General features: G+C 45.0%; 1 long non-coding RNA gene across 2 annotated transcripts; it reads left to right on the forward strand.

Moving 5' to 3' along the window:
* Nucleotides 1–7,958: 7,958 nt before the first annotated feature.
* On the forward strand, nt 7,959–22,729 carry LOC121824058 (uncharacterized). Of its 2 annotated transcripts, none has more exons than XR_013045890.1 (3): nt 7,959–8,457; nt 17,994–18,116; nt 20,865–22,729. It is a non-coding gene; the product is annotated as an uncharacterized LOC121824058 (long non-coding RNA). The 2 variants fall into 2 exon arrangements; XR_006065809.2 differs by lacking the exon at nt 7,959–8,457 and adding an exon at nt 16,586–16,723.
* The last annotated feature ends 913 nt before the right edge of the window (nt 22,730–23,642 follow it).

Consider the following 23,642-nt stretch of genomic DNA (forward strand, 5'->3'; position numbering starts at 1 on the left):
CTCCTTTCAGGAATCAGGAGGCCATGTTCTTGCTGTTTTGGGTAGACCTTTCTTCAGTTGGCCTTTCTAAATTTTCTGTTTCTACTTGTTTCTAGGTCTCAGCTTAATTATCACTCTTGGACAGTTCTCTCCTAATCTTCATATCAAAGTAGAATGAGATAAACACATGCTAGAATACTATTCAGACGAGACAACAAGAAATTGTGACAGCATTCTTAATGGGTAAATGTTGAGGGTGGTGCCAATTGGCATAAGCAAGACCCAGGAGGAAAATTACTGCATGATCTCATTTATGTGCAGGGTCTTAAACTGTCAAGTTTACAGCATCAGAGCCCTCAATGGGGGCTGCCAGGAGGGATCCAGACTTGAGGACAGTGAGGACGTAACGGATGTAAAGTTCTAGTCCAGACGAAAAGGCTGTGGACATCTGCTCTACAACAGGGAACTTCGGCCAGCTACATCGTAGTACACACTTGAAAGTTGGTCCGAAGACGGGGCTCAGTTGAAGGGTTTATCCCATGTTTTAGAGCGTGCTGGCCTTTCTTCTTCCCATCTTTCCTATTGTTTCCCCGGGACTGTTGAGAAGACGTTAATATACATTTTCTGTGTGTATTGTTACTCCCTGTGAAAGGGCCAGGAGACCAGGATTTTGTCACTCTTGTCATAGTCTCCATAACTAAGAGAAACACAAAACCACCAGCATGTGTTAGCTAATTAGCTGGTTAATAAAGTAGAGAACTGAAGGGATGACTTAAGGGACACAGGACTTGCCGTAGTTACACAGGGATTGACAAAGTAGGGGTGACATTTCCTGTCACCAGCCAGGGGTGTGCTGGTTCCCCCATGTACTGAAGAGTCTCTCCCTCCCGGCCTCTCCTCCACCCCCCACCCCTTCTCCCCCCTTACCCCTCCTCCACCCCACCCCTCTTCCACCCCCTCCCTACTCCTCCTCCACCCCCTACTCCTCCACCCCCTACTCCTCCACCCCCTACCCCTCCTCCACCCCCACCCATCTTCCACCCCCACCCCTCCTCCTCCTGAGGGCTTAGAAACCAAACCCCTGTTGATAAGCATGGCAGGCCAGCACTACACCAACTGAGGAACAACTCCAGCCCTCCAACCACGTTCTCCACGCCTACAGTTTCTGCTCTGATACCACGCTGTGCACATCTTCTTGTTGCTACCTGAACAGCAAAAGAAGTGATTTTCAAGGCATTAATTTTTTTTAATTTAACTTTATTTTTACCAGAATCTTATGGACTTTTTTTTTTTTTTTTTTTTTTTTTTTTTTTTTTTTTTTTTTTGCCTTCCCACCCGAACAGAGTGGTTTTGCAACCCCAGCAGCCTGGCTAACTTCTCCATTTTTCATATTATAAAATGTTATAACACTACACCACACAGATAAGCACTAGAAAAATTGCAGGGTTATTTTACTAACATAAAATGAGCCAATTTGCCTGTGTATGGGATTGGAAAGGATGCCAGGTATCCCATTCAAGTGATTAACCTCTTGGTTAATAAAAGCAACAATTTCATGTGTATAAATAATATAATAAAAGGAGCATTTATACCAAAGTCATGTAGCCCTCCCCTTCCTCTGCGTCTCCTTAATTAGTAAATAATTCATCAAACCCTGAAATGAATTGTGTTCCCACCTACATTCCTTCATCCAATTATCATGAAATAGGACGGAGGCTCTTCCTCCCGCGGAAGGTGTACGGTAATGGAATTGTTCAGGGCTGTCTGGAGCCTGTGCTGGCCTGGCTGGAGAACACAGCTGCCTCCAGCCTTGCCGGGTGACTTCAGGTCCTGAAGAATTGCCTTTGTCTTTCATGTTTGACCTCTTGTATCTGAAGGTCAGCTAGTCGTCCTTCCGCCAGAGTCTGTAAATATGACCTGGGAAGAGAGAGACTCCTGTGGCGGGAGGGGCAGGGGTGGCCACGGGCTTTAACATGGCTTCTGCTCAGGTCCATTTCTGCACTGCTCGTCAGCCACAGTTCCTGAACACAGAAATGTCCCTTCACGTTGTAAATTATGTAGGATTATTGCCAGAACTTTCTTGTGGGAGCTATAATTTCCCCCCCTTTGGACTTTTTCATGTGTGGAAAAGCCCCTACATTAGATATAAATTAATATACTCATGGGCTGATGACCTTTGGTTTTTTTGCCTTTTACCTTTAAATTGAGGTAGAATAATGCCCAACATAGTATAATTTGCCTTTGCAAACCCCTGCTTTGTATGTCACTATAATTCCCGGGGATGGTCGTGCTAATAAATCCCATTAAAGCCCCTCTCAGATCGTTTGGGTTCCTCTCGCGATTTCTGTTTAGAATGTTTCCGTTATCCACATTCAACAGACTCAGCTTGGTTGCCGACGGATCTGGGAGGTCGTGCACTGGACCTACAAGAACACTGTTTGTTCCTGGGGTGCTCCCTCCAAGGCATTAGAGTTTTATGGGAAAAGATAAACCGGTTACAGCCTCCTTTGCCACAGCTTCTCAGACAGCCTCTTCAGCTTGAGGTTTACGGGGGCTGAAAAACCACCTTAATTTGCAGATTGTTTGGGCCCTGTTTACCGGGTCTTTGTGTTATTGTCAAGTGAAGGAAGCAATAGAGTATTTATGACCGCGTCAATGGAAGAAATTGCCAGAGCGAGCTGGTGAAACCTGTGAATGGGATTCAGCTATGAGATTCCAGTTTTCTTCAGTGTGTCTCTGGTCAATAGAAACATTTAGGTTTACCCTTTGCATTTTCTCTCTCTTGATGTGTGAGTGTGGACGGCATGCGCGTTCATGTGGTCATGAGTACAGGTGCATGTGGGCCATGGTCATAGGACAACCTTGGGTGTCATTCCTCACCTTTCACCTCGTTTGACATGGGGCTCCTTTCACTGTCCTGTGTTCTCTTGTGTTCCAGCTGGCTGGCCCAGGAGCTCCCTGGGTGTCGTCTCTACTGAAGGAGCATTAGTATTAGAGGTTCACAATTCTGTGCCTACCTTTATGTGGGTGCTGGGGATTCAAACTCAGGTCCCCACGCTTGCCCGGAAGTCCTTCATCCTCTGAGATGCCTCCACAGGCCACTTTTTGTATTTTTTAAGTTATTGCACGTGCTTTGTGCTTAAAAATGATAGCTTGAATCTAGACAACTCAATCCCTTCCTAAAAATCTCCCCTTCTCGTTCTTTAAAAATAAATAAGTTATTTTCATCTCTTCCTAGAGAAACTGTGTTGTGAGATTCTGGTTCTTTTTACACTTGCAGCTCCTCCAGAGACAAAGGGAGTTCTGTAGAAATGAACAACGGGAAAAGAACCATACAGGAAAATGATTGACTGGACTTGCTAAAGAAAATATGTCTTAATCTTAATTAACCAGCTTTTGACATCTGGATGAGGGAATTGCCGGCTCTGCCACAGGAGTACTTTATAATCAGCGTCCTCGGGGTGGCTACCCTGAGAAATTTCTCCACAGAGCAAGTGCTTTCCATCAGACACTGTTCGGCCACATCCCAGTACACAGCAGTGAAACTTCAATCAAGGTCAGGACAAGCAGACTTGAGGAGTTCTGGTTAACACGCCGTTGTCTTTTTCCAAGCCACTTGGGATCCGCCTCTCTTGGCCTGGGTGGGTCAAGTGGGGATGCAGATCTGGGGGTGTCTGTTCAGGGCATGCTGAGAAGGAAGGATGCCTGCTTCATCAAGACGGTGGGTAGGGCTGGCTGCATCTCCGTGGTCCATTACCCAGCTGCTGACTCAGCTGTGACCAGGAAGGAAACGCTTGCCTACAGAAACGTCTTTTAGCGAGCACGATCTTGTCGCAGCACTTGTGACACAGGTCTGCCATGCTTCTCCTTGACCCGGTTCTTTCCTCCGGTTCTTCACCTCTCTGGGTCCTTTCCTGGCCTTGGCCGCACCCTCATTTCCCTTCTAAACGCTCATCTGTCACCGCGGAGTGAGACGGGAGAGGGAGCTCGTACTGACGCATGAGGTGTGGTGACCAGACCTTGTTTAAGGAGAGACAGATGTAGACTGGGTGTGGTGGTGCATGCTTTTCGTCCCAGCACTTGGGAGGCAGGGGCAGGTGGATCTCTGGGAGTTTGAGGCCAGCCTAGTCTACAGAGTGAGTTCCAGGACAGCCAGGGCTACATCATGAAATTCTGTCTAAAAATAAATAAATAAATAAATAAATAAAATAAATAAAAAAAAGAAAGAAAGAAGGAAGGAAGGAAGGAAGGAAGGGAGGAAGGAAGGAAGGAAGGAAGGAAGGAAAGGTTATTCTCTACTTTGAGAGGAGGAGAGCTGCTGGAGAACTGGCCTCAAGAAGAGGAACTGCAGACCTGTGCTACTGTAGCTAAAGTTTTCCTGGTTCTGCTCAGCTCCTACGGCCCTGTGGCCGGCTGCTTGGACCCAAATAAACACACAGAGACTTTTATTACTTACAAACTGTATGGCCATGGCAGGCTTCTTGCTATCTGTTCTTATATCTTAAATTAACCCATTTCTATTAATCTATAAGTTGCCACGTGACTTATGGCTTACTGGTACTTTTACATCTCACTTCCTCTGTGTCTTGCTGGTGACTCCTGACTCAGCCTTCCTGTTCCCAGAATTCTCTTCTTTGTTTGTCCTGCCTATACTTCCTGCCTGGCTACTGGCCAATCAGCATTTTATTTATCAACCAATCAGAGCAACACATTCACAGCATACAGAACATATCCACAACATGCTACAAGTGCTGCTTCAAGACATTTGCATCCCAATCAAGCTTGGAAGTTAGGTCCATTTTACAGATGAGACCACTGAGGTCCCCAGAGACCACATGCTTTTTCTAATAACACACAGCAAGTTAGGATTAAAGACTCTATTAGACAGCTTTCTGTGGTTGTGACAAAATATGTGAGTTAAGACTTGAAAGGAGGGAATATTTATTTCATCCTGTGGCTCTAGATTTCAGCTCCTAGGTATTAGTGCCTTTGCTTTAGGGTCTGTGTTGAGTGAAGCAAGACATCATGGTGGAAGCCTTAAGAGAGAATTCATACCTCATGGCAGCCAGTAAAGGGGTGGGAAGAGGGGGAGGAGGGGGGCTGGGGTGGAAGAGAGAAAGAGAGAGGAAAGGAGAAACCAGAAAGGAAGGGAAGAGAAAGGAAGGCAGGGGAGGGGAGAAGAGGAGGGGAGGGTAGAAGAGAGGAGTGGAGGAAAGGAGAGGAGGGAAGGGAAGGGAAGAGGAGAGGAGAGGAGAGGAGAGGAGAGGAGAGGAGAGGAGAGGAGAGGAGAGGAGAGGAGAGAAGAGAAGAGAAGAGAAGAGAAGAGAAGAGAAGAGACTGGATGCCAGTGTGTCATATTCTACTCAAGGGAATGGTCCCCAATGACATCATTTCTTCTACTTGGCCTCCCTTCCTAAATGCTGCATCACCCCTAAGCAGTACCATGGTTACCGTGGTAAGTTAATACCATAAACTTAACATGGTCCAGAATCACTGAAGAGGCAAGTCTTCTGACGTTGTTTTTAAAGGTATCTTACTTATGTTGAGATGGGAGACTCATCCTAACTATGGGTCACATTATTCCCTGAACTGGGATCTTTGAATGAATAAAAATGGGAAAGCTACCTGAGCTCCAGGATTCTGTTTCTGACTAAGGATGCACTGTGACCAGCCATCCTTCTGCTCCTGTCTCCATGATTTCCCTGCCATGATGGAATGATCCCATTAAGCTGTCAGCCAGATAATTCTTTTCTAATTGCTTCTTTGTAGGTATTTGGTCACAGCAAAGAAGAAAGTAATACAAACAGGTACCAAGCCTTCAGTATATGACTTTAGGGGACATTCAGAGCCAAACTTTCCCCAGGGCCAGAATTGAAATGTAAGGTATAGCTGACTTCAAGGATCTGTCCAATGCACTCTCCTTAAGATGAACTGATTTCTTAAACTCAGGTAAAATCTTCTAAGTCAGTGGTTCTCAACCTGTGGGGTATGACCCTCACAGGGGTCACTTATCAGATATCCTGCATATCAGATATTTACATTATGATTCATAACAGTAGCAAAATTACAGTTATGAAGTATCAATGAAATAATTTTCTGATTGGCGGTTACCCCACCATGAGGAACTGTGTTAGAGGGTCGCAGCATTAGGAAGGTTGAAGTCCACCATTCTAAGTATGAAGACCCTCTGTAGGGTCATGTTTTTGTTCTGAGCCTTGTTCATTGGGAAGATCACCCTGAGGAGACTGGGACTCTGGACATGGCGTCCTTCCACTCTTTTGGCTAGACTCCTGTATCCCAGCTCTGTGTAGGTCCCAGTGAAACGGGCCGTAGCTGGTTTCACACGTTCCGTCTGTTTTCCTGGGTGTCATTTTTGTGATTACTCTTCTCATGCTGTCTGCTTTCTGTGACTTTGGGCTTTGTGTGGATTTATGCATTGTCTTTCCAACCCTGGCCCCATTCCTCTATCCCAGAGATCACCTGGACTGTCCTCTGCTGACATGAGTCATGTTGGTTCAAGTCAATCATCAATTTCTGGGTCTTCATTCTCTCTTCTGTGGGTAGAAGGTAGAGGGGGTCTTGTCTTCTTTACCCAAAAGCCACGTGAAGGATACAGCAAGCCAATCGCTCACTGCCGAGGACTGAAGTGCTTTAAGGAGGGTGACTGGCACCCAGCCCTGACTGAGGACTGGCACAGCCAGCCCTGGTGCTTCCCAGTGGAAAGGCATCAAATATGGTGAGAAATTTCTGGAGAGAGTTTATCAACTTTCCTGAAGTTTGAAGGTACTTATGATTCTAGGGTCAGAATTTTGATTTAGTGAAGATGCTTACCCACTTGAGTCATGAAAAAATAGCCCTGAGAGACCATGGCAAGAAAATCAGGTTATGTTCCAAGTGTTGATTTTCTGAAATCCTCGATGGACATGGAGTCTTCTTGCTGGATTTTTATTAGAAATATGCCCCCTGCCCCACAGGCTTAGGTTTTGAGTGCGCGAGCCCCAGTGTACAAAGATAATCTGAAGGCTGTGGTATGTTGTGGAGGTGAGGTCTGGCTGGCAAAAGTAGAAAAATATTTAAAGCTTGTGCCCACCCCCAGTTCTGGCCTCCTCACTCTACTTCTTGGTCTCACATGGTCCACCACCATGTGAACAAGCGCCTAGCATCTCTTGGTCCTTGACATTATTCAGATGACCCCTTCTAGACTTCTCTTTATGGCAAGGAGGAAATAACTCATGTTAGCTGCCTGGTTGTGTTGTGACTCATGGATTCTTTTTAATCCCCATGCTGAGTCACTTGAGAGCTCAGAGCCATGGGGGCTGTGGGGGCCGCGCTTGTTCTCCTGTGACCAAGTGCCTGGCGGAAGGAACTTCTGGGAGGAAACATTTATTTTAGGCCACTGTTCCAGAGGGTTTCATTCCACCACAGGAGAGAAGGGGTGGAGCAGGGTGGAGCAGCTTACATCCACAGCAACTGGAATGAGAGGCAGAGCTCGGAAAACTGAGATTTCCTGGGACCTGAGGGATAGAAAAAGAAATTTGACATCAAGGTACAGGGAGCAATCAGAGAACAATAAAAGCATTGTATCTAAATATTTTCAGGCTGTTTGACCATAAATTGCATTTGATTTATGTTGAAAAGCCACAGTGAGCGTTATTAATGTCTGGCAAAGATATCTCCCTTGCTTATTTCAAAGTCATTGGTTAGATTTTAGTTACAACGTGATTAAAATAGACAGTTGGGAAACATTCTCATGCTTTAGAGTGAGCTGATTTGATCAAGAGATTAGACTGAGAAGCTAAGGATTAGATTGAAAATTAATTCCTTGTTTTACTGCCTTCTCTCAGACACTGCAGTGAGAAGACCCCGGAAGGCCCGCTTCTCGTTGTTGGCTCCACTCATGACTGTGTCCAAGCAGTCGAGTCTTTGGAACTTCACGGCGTCTTGAATTCTTCCTGTTGTTACTCTGTTCAGTAAGCATTTACCAGATCTCTTGTCTGGACAGGGTGGGATTCCGAATGTCACCTTGTGGGCGGGGACACAGGCGCTTCCACTTTCTGGCCATGTGATCTCAGTCAAGCTACTCTTCCTTTTGAGGCGCTCCGTTTCCTCACCTTTAGATGTGGATGTGTCGATTGAACTGGGCCGCAAAGCCTCCGTGGGCCCTCTCTTCTGTAAAAAGCAGCATTTGAACTGAGTGATGTTTAAACCCTCGTCAGTCCTGAGAGTCCGTTCTACAGAACCCCACAGGGAAGAGAATGATTTCCACAGAGTCCTGGGTTCAGACTATAAAGAAGAAAAAAGTCCAGGTTGGATACCAGATATAACACTTGACAAGGTTCTGGATTTTCCTCCTAATTAAAAAAAAAAATAGAGATTTGTCTGGTTGGATGGTTTTAATATGCTTCTGCTGAAAGGCATACATGAAGTCAGTCCACGGTTTCTCTAACATGAATCCAAGAAGGGACAGCAGTTCTCCAGGTAGAAAGCTTTTAATAGTTTTATGGATCCTCAGTCTTTGTTGATTTCTTATCTATTTTTTTGTCAATTGCTGAGTGTTATAACCCCCAATTATAATTTTTGATTTGTCTCTTATTTCTAGCGTTTCACTTGAAGAATTTTGACACTCTATAATTGGGAGTGCATTTACATTTAAGAATTTTATCTTAATGGTGACACTTTTAAAAGATTTATTTTTATCTTTAATTATGGATATGCATGCATATCTGTGTGAGGGTAGGTGCACATGAATGCAGGTATCCACGGAGGCCAGAAGAGGGCTGTGGATCCCTTGGAGCTAGAGTTAGGGGAAGCTGTGAGCAGCTTGGTGTAGGGGCTGGGAACTGAACTCAGTCCTCAGCAAGAACAAGTGCTCTTTGTCACCGAGCCACCTCCCCAGTTCCCAAGATGACCCTTTTAATGATACAAAGTGCTCCAGTTTATTGCTCTCTTGTCTTGAAGTATGGTTTGATACCTGTATGGACACTCCAGCCTTTCCATGGTTAGCATTGCATAATATTTCTCCTGTTTTAAGCAGCGTGCATCTACTAAAATTCCACTTCCTCTAAGCATTGTGGACTTGGGCTCGTCTGCATGTGACAGTGTTTGTGCTTCACTTGCCATGAGAGGACATGGGTTTGAGTTGGCCATCTCTCTATTTGTCTTCTCTCTTTCCATCTGTTTTTTTTTGTCCTCCTCTCTTCAATTTTATTTGGAATTATTTTCAATATTGCATTTTATTTATACTGTTGACTAGTCTTTGTTTTATCTTCAGAAATTGTGATTTAATAGGATTAGCCTGTGGGAAGCGGTGAGTTTGGTAGCACGTGCTCCATGGCAGAGGTGGGGAGGTCAGAGGACAGCTTTCAGAAGTAGTTTCTCTCCTTCTGCATTGTTAGGGAGTCTTACTTGTATCTGAAGATGTGCAGACTCCAGGCTAGGCTGGTCCATGAGCTTTTGGAGATCTTCACCCCTTCTGCCATCTCCCTCTGGGAGTGCTGGAGTCACAGATGCCTCCCTCTGCATCTTTTACATGGATTCGAGAGATCAAACTCAGATCATCAGGCTCGTACGGTCAGCGCTTTGTTGGATGCGCCATCTTACCAGCCCCTACAGGTTTTTGTTTGAAGGATGTTGCTCTGGATTATGACAGCTTCCCCAATTTATCAGGTTCTGCTTTGAACTCCTGCTAACATCACATAAAAACAGCATTACAATGGAAGACTTAATTTTCTTTATTATTACTATATGTGTGTTACAAATTCTAAAGTGCTTTGTTAATATCACTACCTTGAAAAACAATTGTCTCCTGGAGTAAAATGGGATTTTTTTTGCTTGATATTATTGTTTTCAACACTTTTAGTTTTCTTGGGTAAGACTAGGTTCAAATGTCCTTCCCCATCATTCTACAGAAATACCTTTACCTTTTGTGGCCGGAAGAGCTGTTGACAAAGTTTCCTAGACAACGTTGACATGAAATTGGTTTTCTTTCCTTTATCTTTTGAAGGATATTTATAGCTAGCTACAGAATTCTACATTCATAGCTACTCTCTTCTCCCTCTTCAGTCAGCACCTCCTCTTCTGCCTCGGGTTTGAAGAGAAATCGCCCTCCATTGTCGGCCATTTATAAGATTTTCTCATTATAGTTGCCATTCAGTAATATCATCATTTGCCCCAGTAAGATTTTCTTTACATTTATTCTGTTTGGGGTTTCCTTCATCTGTGTATAGGTATGAAATTTAAAAGATACTGGGCTATTATTTATCAGAAATATATTTTTGTCTGTTTCAATCCCCCTCCCTGTCTTATTCTGCTGCTCCCCTGCTTCTGGGAGCCCTTGGCTGGTCTTCACTCAGTCACTGAGGGTCTTTTCCTTCATTTTTTTCCTTTGTCACTATTTTTCTTTTAGTACTTCAGTGTGGAAGTTTCTACTCATCTGCTTAAGTGCTGACTTAAGACATTTGCTACTGGGTCTCTACTGTGTGGCCAGCTACTCTCCCAAATTCCTGACCTGTGCAGCACTAAGTCTGGAATTCCTTTTATGGTTTGTGCAGCTCCCTGAGAGGCTATACCTCTTTTTAATGTTTCTTTTCTTTCCATTAAGTTACCAAACACAATTGTAATAACTTTTTAAAGTAAATGTTGAGGCTTCAATAATGATCTACATTCTATCAAATCTGTTCATATCCACAGATTTTTTTCTTGAATATGAATAACATTTTCCCGCTTTTTGTATATCTAAGATTTCTTTTCTCCTAAGTCTTATTTTTATTTATAACTGTAAGTCTGGGTATGTCTGTGCCACAGGTATGTAGGTCCTCACCAAGACCAGAAGAGGGCATCAGATCCCCTGGAGCTGGAGTTACTGGCAGCGGAGTTACCTGATACCCTCATTGGACACCTAAACTCCTGTCCTCTTCAAGAACAGGGAGTTCTCTGGACCTCTGAGCCTTTTCTCCAGCCCCCGGCGTTTTTAATTATGTGGTAAACATTAGATTATTAGATTGTTGAAAATACGCCCCCTCCCCCGCCCCGGGGTATGGAATTTTGTGTGTCAAACCTGGAACCCATGGCACGTGAGTGTGGTTATGCGGAGTCTTCATCATACGAGCCTGCAGCAGCAGCTCTCCCACTGAAGTGCTCTGGGGACCTCGGTAGGTGGCTAAGACATTCAGAGCATTCAGAGCACTCAGAATGATTGGAGCTCCATTCAGCACCTGCCCTGGGTGCCTTCAAATGTCCATCCTGTTTATCTCCCCAGCTGTTCTCCAAGAGGATTTCCTGAGTTGTCCAGTGCATGGTTGAAGCGCGGATTCATTTAAAGGGACCTCTCTTGAGATTTTTAGGGTTGTTTCTCTGAGGAAAATGTCACCTCTCTGCTCAGTTCTAGCTCACTAGTTCCAGTTGCCTCTGTGACCCTGTATGCTAGGTAAACTTAGAAACAAAAGATCCCTCAGATAAACAGCTCTACAGCAGTCAAAGCAAGATGAACTATATCTCTTTAGTCAGAAAGATTCGACAATTATTTCTGTCTCTCCAATAACAATATTCAAAATGCTACTGTTCCTTCTGGAAAACCCTTAATTTCACAGATATATTTTAAATAAAAGAGCTACAGTTTAAAATTTCAGTGCATAACCCTCATGATGCCGGGCGGTGGTGGCGCACGCCTTTAATCCCAGCACTCGGGAGGCAGAGGCAGGCGGATCTCTGTGAGTTCGAGGCCAGCCTGGGCTACCAAGTGAGTTCCAGGAAAGGCGCAAAGCTACACAGAGAAACCCTGTCTCGAAAAAAAACAAAACAAAACAAAAACCCTCATGATGTCACTTAATTGACATGACATGTCCCAGCACAGCCTGTGACGGACTCAGTTCCTGTGCTGAGCGTGGAGTACTTGGCTTTGTTTCCTCCTCCACCCCGTGTGTTCAAACTGCTGACGGTGGTTACTCACATACACTGCCCCGCTTTTCAGCTGACTGAGTGGGTCGGTCGCTACGCCTCACACTTGTTGCCTCCCTGCTGCTTGGATCCTAAGGAACTTTTTGAGCAACAGATCAATTCCAAGATTGCCAGCAGGCCACACACTGATGCCAAGTGTCCATCTTTATTCTGCTGTGCAGTCGGGATCTCCACTCACTGGTGCTTGTGAGCCTTCCAGTGAGCATCATGTCCCATCACTGCATCTTTAGAGCATTCTGACTGGGCTGGCGGGAGAGTGTCACCTGGTATGTGTTTAGCACATCATTCTGTTAATCACGAGCCGGCCTGACTCCTCCTTCATGAAGTAATCCTCAATTTTCATACCATTTTAAATGTTTGGATTTATTTCTTTCTGGTCATTTTTCCTCATACATTTGAATGAATAATCCCTCATATTATTAGAGTTCACAACTCCAAAGCTCTGTAAACACTTACTAAGGCTCGCCGTTCATCACTTAACCAGGCTATCCACGTCTAATTGTTTTAAAGTGTCTCCACAGATTGACCTCTTGAACTCCCTAGTCATGCTGGCCATGGTGGGATATCTTCTCTCTGGGTACAAATACAGCAGGCAGAAGCAGGCTATTTTTCTTGTATTCATGTAGAGCTGAGGAATGGGATTCATGTCCCATCTTCTCCAACCACAGTCATTTGATCTGAAATACTCATTCAATAAACATACTATCTTAATTATATTGTAAATAATCTTAAGCTCTTAATCTTATTGCTTTGTTATGTGAACATATTTAAGGTTTTGTTTTTAATTAAAAAATAAAAATTGCACATTCTTTAAGTGGAATGAATCCATTAAAAATAAAACCCAGTGTGTATAATTAAACAATCATAGTATCCTGTCCCTAGATTTCTCTGTCGTTTCTGGCACCTGGCATTTCTTCCTTAGAGGGTTTTCAACTGCAGACTGTAATACTTTCCGAATAATGAGAATTCAGATCCCACAAATCACCCAAAGCCAACATCAGTTTCTTTGGCCAGTAAAGCATGCCCGGTTAGCTGCTGGCTTTCAGAAGGCCGACAGAAAGCCCAAGACAATGCAGCGAGGATGGTGGTGTTCAAGGCCATCACAGTGTGCTGTAATTACTGTGGCAGGCTCCTTCCTGTCTGCAATATCTCCCCGAACAGTCGGTAGTGTGTCTTGGGGTTGACAGGTGGCTAGATTCCCCTCTGTGTTGGTGAGGACACTGGATGTTGCCAGGAGAATTTAAAGCGACATACAGAGTGTCTTAGCACTTGAATTGCTCTGTCTCCCCTTAGCTCTGTGCAATATGCATTTCTTAGGCACATGCAAGGAAAAAGCCTGCTTTCCCCTTAACTCTGCTCCTCACCAAGGCACATTCTCCAATTTGCTGGTTGCCCCCAGGAGCCATCCTTACCGCACCCCCCCAGCAGCCCTGTGCCCATGTTTTATGCAAAGATGTGAGCAGCTGGCCACCAGACCCCTGAGAGTCTGGGGCTTTTGTGTTCCAAAGCCTCTCCTCAGCCCTCTTTTCACTCCCTCCTGGCTTCCAGGCCCTGTGATCTTCCCCTCACTGCTCCCTGGTGCCGGCGCTCGCTGGATGTGCACTGTGCTTTTTACATGCCAGGCATCCTTGCTGAGGAATACGGAACTTTCCTAAACAGTGGTTGATAAACATAGGGACTGGTGTCAGAGGACGTCTGCTGTGTAACAGGTCCTCCTGACGGAGCCTTTGTTCAAGCCTTCTAAAGCGATGCTGTGTTGCCAGGCAGAAATCTAAGAGGTTAGTGTAGCACAATGGATAGAAGCCGGGGTCGGAGGCCAGAGCTGTTAGGAGGCTTCAGTCAGATAATGTATGTAGCATTCTAAACTGGGGAGAGCTTCATGGATAAACCTGGGCCTTGGAATTGGAACGCACAGACTGTAAGTGTGGATCTGTCACTCCCCATCAGTGTGACCTTGGGGAAGGTGAGTTAACTGTTTCCTCTTTACCCTCTCTGGGTTTGCAGTGATGACTCAGAGAGTTGGTAGATACTAAGTGCCTTAAAAATTGCCCAGCATGTACCAAATGCATAATAAATAACAGTCTATACTGTTAAGCTGGGATAACCCTCCGGCATCATAGCTGACATACTCTGGTGATGTAGAGTAGCACCTAAAGTTGCAGACATACAGAACAGATTCAAAGTTCCTGTGCAAGCTCTGGCTGGCCACGACACTTGGCCAAGATGGCTGAGCCTCTCCTTCAGTATGAACAACGGCAAAGAGTCCTAGACACAGGGTGTGGCTAACATCAGGCGTGGAGACCTCCTTTCTGCACTGATAATAGTGAATGAAAACCTTTTCAGGTTAGTGTGAATAATTCTCAGGAACAGAGGAAAAAGTACAACTATCCTGTTGTGTTTCTCTTTTGCTAATTTCATGAAAAAAAAATCCCAAGTCCACTCTTTGAGAATGAAGTGAGGCTGTGTTGGCATGCATTCAGCAGGAGACCAGCCTTCTCACTGGGGAGCACAGCCGTGGAGAAGCCCGCAGTGAATGAGGCTGTGGGACAGAACAGGCATGGGCAAATGTTTCTGAAAGTCTTCCTGGACCCCTGGGTACTTCCGTCCTGAACCTTTACAGGGATGCTTGCAAGTGACTTTTACCTGAGCCCCTTTATAGCTTGTGCCCATTTGGGGGATGATGCCCATTACAGTTCCCGCTGCTCATCATGAGAACTGTGCTCTTTAATTGGGTAGATCACTACTGCAGGTGAGTCCCTCACAAAGCCATCCAGGGCTGCGTCAAAGTTAGCATTCCTCTTCGGAAAGAGACTTGGTGCTCCTCAGTCATCCTAGAAGAAAATCTGTGTGGCTCAGGTCAGGACTGGCTGATCTCCGAACTGCCTCTGGTTTCATCCAACCCTGAGTGGAAAGATAGAGATGTGCGACCCTCTCCTGTTTATCATTCTCCATGGGAACTGTGTGGACAGCTTCCATTATGCCAGGCCAAATTTAGACGAATGAAAAGGTCGACTAAGTAATTATTGATTTTATATGTGTGCATAAATTAGAGTGTGGAGCCCTTTAGTCACTGTTAAAAATAAGCCTTGTATGGATTGGACTGGAGAGGGCCGGTGCAATGGAGATAAAGTGGTGAGCCTGTACAGTAGACAACTATTTCCTTATGGCTATCATGATAGTTCAAGACTTATGAAAAACATTAGCAGGGAGCATTTTGGATCTGTGTGAGAGGAAACACGGGCTATACTTTCTCTTTAATCATAAAGATGATATTGCCCATAATCCTTTTAGCAACAAGCTTCCCTCAGGCAGCGGTGACTTATGAACGCTATTTTGAGGAGAAGTAGTCAATATATTAGTTTTCTTTTAATTACGCAGCTACAGCAGCGAGTCATGCATGAATTTTATGGAGCTCTGAATTTGCCATCAGTTCTGGGAAGTGGAGAATTTATTCGTATACGAATGGGGCAATTTGCTCTGGTTAGAAGAGAGGAATCCGACCCTTCTGGCATGTGAAGAGCTGGTATTTAAGTGGTAAATTCCAAGAATCTAATCATCAAATCGGCCAAGGCTGTTAATTAAAATTGATGAGCAATAAGCCTTTATGTAACACTACAAAGTGGTGATGCTGGAGAATAACCAAGTGCCTGAAGTTTACAACTGTTAACACGCTCACAAGAGGAGGTGATGGGGAGTAGGGGAGAAAGCATTTTGTTAGCCAGCATGCCGTGTGTGTGTGTGTGTGTGTGTGTGTGTGTGTGTGTGTGTGTGTGTGTGTAGGGACTACGGCTTTGTAAACTGGAGAGCTGAGTCTAACTAACTACAGGATGACTTTACTTTGTGTAGGCCTTGGTGGGTCCACGTGGTTCATGCATGATGTATGCGTCTTGAAGTCTAGATTACTGTAATTGTGCATCATCTTGGTTAGTAGTTCCTGTAATGCTAAGAAGCAAACTGTCTCATTTGGGTCGAGCTTGGTATGCCTCAAAAGCAGCCTGGGGGGGGGGGGGGGAGTAGATTGCTACATCCTGCTGATCTAATGGGCCACAGCAACTCCCAAATTGAAGAAATGAGGATTGGCATGTCAAGAAAGAGGCTTTGCTAGAAGAGGGTGGTGGCCGGAGGGTGGAAATCCTGATTCCTAGCCCCTCCTGAGAGCTGGGTAGTGGTTAGCTCTGCTCTGGGCACCAGATCCAATCCTGATCTTAAGCTAGGAGCTTGGCGTCCCTGTGCCATGTGACTCAGCTCTGATAGTGTGTTCTAATTTTCCTAAGGAGGTGTCTTCTATCTACAAGTTTCCTTCCAGGCATGATGGTAGCTGGACTTTGCGTTCCTCCTCCGGGCTCTTATCTAATGACCTTGTCCATTTGTAACTGCTGTCTCCCATTGCTGTTTCATTTCCAAAAGTCAGAGTCAAGAGTTCCGCAGCCTTGAATATCACTTAACTCCCGCTAGCCCGGATGTCACCTGCTTCCAGATTTTCCATGTCATCTCTTGAATCAATGCTGGGACACGCTCTGCTCCTCTGGGCTGTCCATCTTCCCCTCCCCAGACAAATCTGATACTTACATTACTCACATTCAAACTGCACATCCAATGTCTAGCACAGTGCCTGGTTCAGGGTTGGTATTCAAGAAATGTTAGGCAAAGGAATTAATTCATTCTCTCCGTAGCCGGGACTTTCTTCCAGGGTTTACTAGAAATTTATCTCCACAGGTGTTCTAAGTCTCAGTTCAGCCAGGTTGCCTCCCTGAGCTGGGACATCGCAGCAAGCTGGCATGCATCTTAGGTAAGTGGGTGTCATCAGGAAGATGCAGCTTCGATGCCCCATTCTTCTCTCTGAGCTTTTAATTGTGTTTTCCCCAAGGGAATTCATAAATCTTTTTATTTGATGAAATTAGTTTATACCAAGGTGCAATGACTAGCAACTTAAGTCAGTTAGCCGATTAACTTCAAGGGTTGGCCCAAGGCGCCTTATTAGACCAAGAGAAGGTCAGTCTTAGGTATTGCAGGAATTAATTTTAGAAATCTTGGTGGAATACAATCTTAGGAAGGCCACAGCAGATAGATGTAAATATATATGTATCTGTATCAATGTATGTGTCTGCCATGTGGAAGGAAGAATATACATATGTCTTGAAAACAAAAATTATGGTCTTCTCTGAGTGGACTAAACACTCCTTGGGAGTTGGACCCTTCCTCACCTCCAGATGCGGAGAGCCTGGTCATGAGGAATGGTGTGTATGACAGTGTGAAGACACCTAGGACTGATCCTTTCTACCTCCAGGGGAACTGCAAGCCAGGCTGACGATTATCAAGTGTTTTCCCCGCTGGCCTTCGTCACGCTCCTGCTACTTCCCGTCGGCTGTTGGAGTGGAGTTTTTCTTAGGGCTTCCATACAAGGCAGATGGAATGTTCTAAACATGGTGGCCTCAGCCCTGTTCAGATGTGATAATTCCATTCTTCTGGCCAGAAGTTGATTTAAGAAATTGTGGAGATGTCTGGGCAGATGGGTCATTCAGTAAGGAGCTTACCTTCACAAGTGAGGGAGCCTGGGTTCAATCCCCAGCACCCATGTTGAAAAACAAAAACAAAAATAAAACAAAACAAAAAAACTGAGCACAGTAGCTTCTGCCTGAAATCCCACGCCTTGCTGTCAGCAGCCTGGCTGTAGTGAGCCCCAGGTTCAGAGACCTGCCTCAGAAAATAAGGTGGTACATGACGGGAGAAGATGCCTGTGATGTTGACTTCCAGACTCAGCACACATGCACGCATGCGCACACAGCACACAGGAACATAGATGCACCCATGTGTGCATGTACACATGTGTGCATACACACACACACACACACACACACACACACACACACATCCATACATGTACACTGGTTGGGTGCAAAATTCTAAGAATTAGAGAGGAAGTCTATTGGTGGGGAGAACGGCAGTTCTTAGAAGGGTTTTGCTTTTTGTAGGAAAGGATGACACCACCCACATTACTGCCCTTGAAGTTGCTGTCAGGTTATAATGGCTGACATTCATGAATTTTTTTCCTTGGACAGCATGAACCTGGAGCCAGGATCCTGGGATCTCTATGATGAAATTCTAGAAGCTGCTCTGATTCACTTGAAAACGATGAAAGGAAGAAAGCCTATTGTAAGAATTGAGCACAACTTTTGAAAGAGGTTTGTTTTAATCATGCTATGACTGGTCAGTCTTATGTTGCCTGGGAAGATGATATTTTTACTTTCCTCTGTGGAAAACATCTTAACTCATCTTGAAGTTATTGTACTATTATTATGATATGTGCTTCCAAGAGTTTCCTTTTAATCAGACTAAGATCAAAACAAAATTTAGTTCTATGAAACACCAAATGCAAAGTAGCTCCTCATCAAGGTGCCTATGAGCGTCAGCCACACATGGCCACAGCTGGATGGCTTTTCTCTACTACAGAGATGGGCTGTGATCACAGCTGGTGTCCTCACCCAACATAAAGAAAAGTTCCAGGGAAAGAAAGACACTACTTTCTGACCATTTAAAATCAGGGAGATAACTCAGTTGGACCCAAGTTCAATCCCCAGAACACATATCAAAGGGCTGGTGTGGTAGCACACTGTGGTAATCCCCATGCTGGGGAGCTAGGGGCAGGTAGGTGCATGGGGCTTGAAGGCTGGGCTACCCAGCCTATGACTAGTTGTAAACCACTGGGAATCCCCGTGTCAAAAAACAAGGTTGGTGTGCATGAGGAATAACACTAAAGTTTGCCCTCTGACCTCCACACACTTGCATCAACCCACATAAACACACACACACACACACACACACACACACACACACACACACACACACACAATCAGATAACCAGATGTGGCAGTCTCTGCTGAGGTTGGGCTTCTAAGAGTGTGGGATATGAATATAATAGTAAATTTGAAAGTACCTTGAAAATGGGAATGTTCTGGACACTTGAGGGCATCACTGCTGACAGTGGCCGAGAGAAAGAAAATTCTAGGGTGGGCCCAGGATAGCAGAAGCAGCTATATTTAAGGAAGGGCTCTAGAGTCCTTGTCTGGTAACTTGGGTAAGGACAGTGTAGCCAATGGAGTGTCCTTCCTGAGAGGGGACTCTGACACTTACCTGAATTAGCAAGGTGTTCCCAGGAAGGAGGGTGGCTGAGCTCTGCCATCAAGAGCAGCTGCTGGTCCATCTTTATACGGGGCTCGCATACCCACGGCATCGTGTCACATCGGATGTGGTGTAATGCAATGTGACTAATGTAATCAGATGTGGAGTGCACCACAGCAAGTTGGACAATTTGAAAAGAGAAATAGACTTCTCTCTAAATCATGGTCGAGTACTTTTCTAAGTGGAGGGTTTGATTTTTTAGACTAGATGGTTCCCTGTGCCAACCTTCTAGTGAGGAACGTATGTTGGCAAAGGCTAATTTTTCCCCAAAGTGGTGACCCTGGAACTTCACAAGTTGGCCTTTACCTGCCTGACAAATCAGCACACCTCACCTCTCTCCTCAGCAAGTGTGCAAACAGGTTTCCAAAATCATAAGTCATAGGCACGCGTGAATTTTGCTGTATTTGTTTAACGATCTGTCCACTTCCATACAAGCTTCCTGAAAACAGCGGGCGGGTGATCTCTGTCCCCCTATCTCATTCACAAGTACAAGTTACTGGAAACGCTACTCTGTGGCTTGCTTTGTGGAGACAACCAGTCTCTTCAGTCCCGGGGGGCTCTAGTGCTGAGTAGTCTCGCTCCATGTCTCCTTCCTCCCTCTGCCTCCTCTCTTCCTGCACATTTAACTTTCTAACATGTACTCGAGGGTTTACGAGTCAGAGAAAAGCTCCAAGGCAGTGATACAGTCAGTTCTAACAAACACACAAACACAGCATCGTTGGTACAGCCAGTCCTAACAAACAGCATTGTTGGTCCAATCAGTTCTAACAAACACAGCATCATCATTGCTACAGTCAGTCCTAACAAACACAGCATCATCGTTACTACAGTCAGTCCTAACAAACACAGCATCATCGTTGCTACAGTCAGTCCTGACAAACACAGCATCATCACTGGTCCAGTCAGTCCTAACAAACACAGCATCATCATTGGTCCAGTCAGTCCTAACAAACACAGCATCATCATTGGTCCAGTCAGTCCTAACAAACACAGCATCATCATTGGCCCAGTCAGTCCTAACAAACACAGCATCATAATCATTGGGCTACGGAGGCTGATCGATGAACAGATGGAGATGGAGGCACTCTGTGAGAAGGTGTCAGGCTCCGTCTGCTCTTGCTCTCTCTACCCTAGTTTAGGAAGTGCTGCCTTCCACCAAGGAATCAGAGAGACCCTTGTTTTCCTCATTGTTCACTTGCAGGAAAGAGAACACCAAGAGTCCGAAGGCTCAGCTGACAATGGGATTTGCTCTTGGCTTCTCCTGTGATGTTGTTTTCACTGTTCTGGGGATCCAGCCTACGAGACAGAAGCCCATTGTGTCCAGGGACCCATGCAGCTGTTCACCCCATCTCATATTTGTGTCCTTCTGTCAGAGGTTACAAACACCCTGACAGAAACTCGATAAACACAGGTTGAGCAGATGCCTGTGACTTCTACAGACAGAGGAAGTTGACCAGTCACCTCCACCCTCTTCCCTTTTCATCCCCTTTTCTCTCTGTCTCTATACCTCTCACTACTCAGTGCCTTTCCTCCCGGGCCTCTACCTCTCTTTCTGTGGGCCTCTCGTGTCTTAGCCCTCGCTTCCATTAAATGCTTCTTCTCCCATGTGCTGTTTTCCTGGGCCCTGCCCTTGGCTCCACAATAGCTGGCTAGTGTGAGAAGCTAATCACGTTAACATTTTAACTTGTTACCACTCACTAGCCACTGCCATTGACTTAATGAGATTCTGAGTTCTATGTGTCTCGTCACAGGTCGTCTCTTCAATTATAAACTCGGTGGGTCCAGCACAGAGAGAGGATCACAGAGCTCAAGAAAAGGTGAAGGAGTGGCCAGACCCGAGGGAGAAGATGAAAACTGGACAAAGCTGGTTTTCACTCAAGGGCTCCAGAAGGGCAGGTTGGCAGGAGAAACTAACAAACCTTTCTGAAAAGGAAGTGTAAGAGTAACCAGAGAGGGTAAATAAGGGAACACACCTTCAGTCAAGGCTGCTTTAACCAAGACAACAGCCATTAGCAAAATGATAATATAATAAATCAATGCCGTGGATCCAAGGTGGTTTCGAAGTCAAAAGCTTCTGGTAGGTGTCCCAGCATTTTCTGGGAAGAAGTTTGCCTTCCAAAGTCAAAAGCAAAAATGCTTACAAAATGCATGTGTCATTAAGGCCCCTGGGCACTGCAGAAATGCATTAGCTATGGGGTTGCTAAACGTTTCTTGCAAACTGAAGTACAGGAAATGAGGGGTGTGGCGCAGCACAGCCCCAGGAGGACCTTCAGGGTTGAGAGTGTTCTGTACCTTGCAATATCAGGGATGTAGCGCCTAGCCACAAGTGGTCAGTGAGCGCCGATGCAAGGCTAGTATTTAACTTTACTTCACAATGTGAACCAGCTTCCTATTTAAATAGTCATGTTTTTAAAGTAGCTTTCATTTTTGAAATGTGAGCTGTGGATCACGAATTCTTGTTTGACTAAAAGGATTCAACTTCTGCAGGGGTGGGTGGACTTCTACAGAGGTGGGTGGATTTTTGTAAAGGGCACTGGGTTACCACTCTTTTTGACACCAAAGCCTTTTCTTAGATTTCAATTTTCTTTCCTCACCTGAAATGAACAGTCGCCAAAGGACTACGAAGTAGTTTTAAGTTTTCTTTGACAAGTCTTGCTCAGTGGCCTCAATCTCATTATATAATACGACATGTGTTTGGTGCGTCACCTCTGGTGTCCTCAATCTCATTGTGTAATATCGCATGGGTTTGGTGGGTCAGCTCGGCTAGCAGTACCATTTAATGTCATCAGGGTCTTTGAGGTGTCTACCATAGGGGGTGGTGATGAGTACCCTACGGAATTCTATACATGGGGTACCAGTCTTCTTTGGGGATCACCGCCTCTGCCACTCAGTGCTTAGTAGGTGTAGTTCTAAATTATTTGTTCTGTTTAATGTTCAACTATGAAGTCATATACCAATAGACTAGCCATAAAAGTATTTAAAATACCGCATCTAATATTTTGTTTATCTTGGTTATCAACTTGACATCCTTGGGAACAGAGAGCCTCAACTGAGGGACCACACCCATTGAGTTAGCCTGTAGGTGCGTCTGTGGAACCTTTTCTTAATTGTCAACTGGTGTAGTTGTCTGGCCTACTGTGAGACGTCTAATCCCTAGGCAGCAACAGAAAACAAACCAGAATGCTGTTGTCAATGGATGGTCTTCTGCAGTATACTAAAAATCATTATTTTTATGTAAGCTTTTGTTACTTGAGGTTTTCATTTGTGCCCTCGTCATCTGTGGTGAGAGTCCTAGGTCTTCAGGCTCACAGATCACGGCCTTTGTCAGCACCTGATAATCCCAGTGTGCAGTGTGTTGTAAACTTGGTAAAGAAATTGGAATGCATTCTGAGCTGATTAAGTACTATGACTAGATAGGTTAAGAGTTGAAGTCATACTTTAATCATATCACTGGTCTATGTGTGAAGTTATGTATGTGAAATGTATAAAATATTTGCTACCACTCTATGTCTTGTTGGTCTTATAGCTAGCTGTTTATATCTTAGATAGTCTTCTATAACTCAGGGGCACTGGTATTTTAGTCTTGGTCTGTAATCATTAAAGAAAAATCATTGAAGCTGGCTTGAAAATGTATTTTCTGCTTGTGCTTATACATGTTAGGTTCTGATTTATGAAGAGCTTGGCAGGTGTTACTCCCACCCTTTTAATAAGAAACACCCAATAAACAAGAAAGCAACATTCCTTTCGTTCATCTGAGAGCCATGCTGAAGGTATGACCACACTCAGGAAGTTCTACCTGAGCTCTGCTCATGCGGAGTTAAACTTGCTAGGTGAGTGGTAAGAACACTATGGTGGTATTTCTGCAGAACCGGAGGGGCTGAGTATGTCCCAGACACACAGTGAGACACCGCTGGACACCACAGTCTTGAGGGAGGCTGGCAGTTCTCTCCAGAACACTTTTCCTTCTTAGGCTTATTGTTTGAGAAAGATTCCTTTGTAGGTTCGGAAGAGGAGAACCGTCACTGTGGAAAGTCTCTGACTTTCCAAGACTTTCCTAAGTTGTCATGGGAAGGATCGAGGTGAGGAAGGCATTCCCCTCACCCCAGCACCTTCAAGCCAGCCTCATTGGACACCGGGTGGTCTCATAAACAGCGCACAGAGGATGGGTTTCCAGGGAATAGACTGTTAGACAGCCTTATTGAGATCAAATTAGAATACCATGGGACACTCCCTCCCACAGTTTCCACCACAGGGATGGGCTCTACCATACCAAGAACAGCCATGGAAAGAGCTGTGGAGCGTGGCCTCCCTGTGATGGGTCCAAATAAAGACAGGAATCAAAGGCACTCAAGGAATTTGAGTCTCTGGCATCCCAGCTACTGAAAATGTCCCAGCCAGATTAACTTAAATCCTCACGTTAAAGTCCAAGTTGCCCAATGCACCAAGCCCTGTTTTCAATGGAAAAAAATCACAAAGCCCTCCAAAGCCAAGAAAGACAAAAATCTAAAGAGACAAAGCAACCATTAGAA

Source organism: Peromyscus maniculatus, chromosome 19 (genome assembly GCF_049852395.1).
Source record: "Peromyscus maniculatus bairdii isolate BWxNUB_F1_BW_parent chromosome 19, HU_Pman_BW_mat_3.1, whole genome shotgun sequence".
NCBI classification, from domain to species: Eukaryota; Metazoa; Chordata; class Mammalia; order Rodentia; family Cricetidae; genus Peromyscus; species Peromyscus maniculatus.